The sequence below is a fragment of the Carya illinoinensis genome, chromosome 8, assembly GCF_018687715.1.
Source record: "Carya illinoinensis cultivar Pawnee chromosome 8, C.illinoinensisPawnee_v1, whole genome shotgun sequence".
Lineage (NCBI taxonomy): Eukaryota > Viridiplantae > Streptophyta > Magnoliopsida > Fagales > Juglandaceae > Carya > Carya illinoinensis.
Genome location: NC_056759.1, coordinates 32134297 through 32137218, shown reverse-complemented (window position 1 = coordinate 32137218; position 2922 = coordinate 32134297).

Genomic DNA, 2922 nt, shown 5'->3' with positions numbered 1-2922 from the left:
CCACTTTTTGTATCAACTCTTGTAGACTTCAAAATCTGTGATGGCCTGTGAAGGGAACGCACTTGTCTCTTTTTTGCCACAAAGGTTAGATCTGAAAGGTTTAGTGGTGGCAAGTACGATGATCTGGTGCGTATGTCGAGAAGAGCTACTAGAAGGGGCAGCGCATGAGGACCACGGCGTTATCCTTGCTGCCCGTGGAGGTTCAAGAGGTCGTAAAGGACCATCGGGGGGTTTTGGAGGTGCCTACTATGTTGCCACCTACTAGGCTTTTCGACCATTACATTGTCTTGGTTGATAAGAGCAAGCCAGTTAATGTCCCTTCATACCGGTATGCCCATTTCCAAAAGGAAGAAATTGAAAAATAAGTGGATAACATGTTGAAGAGTGGGTTGATCCGGCCTAGCAGGAGTCATTTTTCTTCACCTGTCTTGTTGGTGAAAAAGAAGGATGGTACTTTGAGGTTTTGCATAGATTACCGAGCATTGAATGAGGTGATAGTGAAGGATAGATTTCTTATTCCTACAGTGGATGAAATGCTTGATGAACTACATGGGGTGAGTGTGTTTTCAAAACTTGAATTGAGAGCAGGGTATCTCCAAATAAGGATGAGTGAGGGTGATGTTCACAAGACAGCATTTAGGACAAACTCCGGGCATTATGAGTACTTGGTAATGCCGTTCGGGCTGTGTAACGCTCATTCTACATTTCAAGCGGCTATGAATACCATATTCGAGCCACTTTTGAGGAAATTTGTGCTTGTGTTCTTTGAAGACATTTTGGTTTACTCCAAAATCGTGGAAGCACATAAGGAGCATTTGAGGGTGGTGTTGAGAACATTGGAGGACCATCACTTCTTCATTAAGGCATCTAAGTGTGCATTCATGAAAAAAGAATTCGAGTATTTGGGGCACTTCATCTTAGGAGAGGGAGTAAAGGTAGATCAGAGGAAGATTGAAGCCATGGTGGATTGGTCACTTCTAGTGATATTTCGGCCTTTAGGGGATTCTTGGGGCTAAATGGCTATTATAGGAGGTTTGTAAAGAATTATGAGTTCATAGCCAAACCACTCACTTCAACAATTTTGAGTGGACCCAAGAGGTAAGGGAAGCTTTTGAAGACTTGAAGAGGGCCATGACTACCACACCCGTGCTTGCCATACCCAACTTTGGGAGAGAGTTTGAGGTATATACTGATGCTAATAGTGAGGGGATAGGGGTTGTTTTGGTTCAAGAGAAAAGGCCATTGGCCTTTATCTCAAAAGCTCTTGGGCCAATGAAGAAGTCATGGAGCACATATGCTAGGGAAATGTTGGCAATTGTGCATGCAATCAAGGTGTGGCGGCCTAACCTCTTGGGCCACAAATTCACAATTGTCACGGACCAACAAGCTATGAGACACTTGATGAAACAAAAAATTGTGACTCCAGAGCAACAGAAATTTCTTATGAAGTTGCTTGGATTCGAGTATGACATTATCTACTAGCTGGGGAAGGAGAATAAGGTGGCGGATGCCTTGAGTAGACGTGAGGGGAGTTCATTGTTAGATATGGATCATGGTGATGATGATTATGAGATGGTGTCTAGGGTTCCACATTGAACCTTGAGGGCAAGGATGTGCTTCAAGGGGGGGAAATGTTACAACCCCTAGGAGGATTGCCTGGGACCACACCTTGACATAGCTCTTAGAGGGTCAGGATAGTCACATGACTAGCCTGCATGCATGCCTTGGCTAAGGTCGGGACATGCAGCAAGTGCCCATGGAGGCTACTAGTCTCGCGCAGTCCCTGCGTGTAGGCATGAGCATTCCCTTGCACATGTGCGCCCCAGCACCACGCAGCGAGGCGTGCCTTGCAGGCAAGGCTAGTGGCATGCCCACTAGGCATACCATCTAGCGCACAACTCCAGCTCGTGCCTTGCAGCCCCAGGGCCCAGACCATCAGTTTTGGCCATGCATGTCCATTGCCCAGGCCATGCAGGACCACAGCCCAAGCCACTTAACTGGGCCTCACAACAGCAGCACGGCACCACACTGTGCCCACCATTAGGCCTAGGCTTGGCACCATGTCATGCCGCCATTAGCAGGCCACACATAGCGCCATGTCATACCCACCACCAGACCAACGCATGGCACCATGCCATGTCATGCAGCCAGCCATCTGACCAGACCAAGACTAGCCCAGCCGTGGGCCATGCACTACCCTAGCCCACCATGGGCCATGCATGTCATGGCCATAGGGCCATTTATCCATTATATTATTTTATTTATTTGCTTTATTTATTTATTTAATTTGCTAGGGACCTTTTGGAAGTTTCTAATTTGTAAGCTCTATAAATAGGACCCTTAGTCATTTCATTTGCATCTTTTGGCATTTACCCTAGAGGGAGATTATTTGTTTAGGGGATCATATTTCGGTGTCTTTGCACTTGGGTTTTTTGGGTGAAATTCATGAATCCCAAAGAGAGGATCATCACCTTGCAATTTATTGAATATGTGTAATTCAATTTATCAATATATGAGGTTTTCTTTCAACTTTGTGCAATTCGTGAATTGAAGTTGATTATTCATTCATTGTGTTCTTGAGGGTTCATGCATGTTCTTCATATTTCCATCGTGTTCGTCATTTTTCTTGCATAAATCCAATCTTCCAAACACCATATATGCCTACCTTATTTCCCACCACACCTCCCATATTCAGCTACACCCAAGTTTGCCTTTCTTCCAAGTTCCCATAGACCATAGCCAAAATCTTACTTACCTTATTGGGCATTCCTAAACTTTAGGAACCCTAATTTTCCTTTCATATCCCTTCACCGCATTCATAGCCAACTGGCCATACCCTTTCCATATTGAGATCCAAGATTTTAGGACACTCCCAAAATCTCTCGATTACCAATCAATCCATTTCCTCTTCCCATAGTCAAA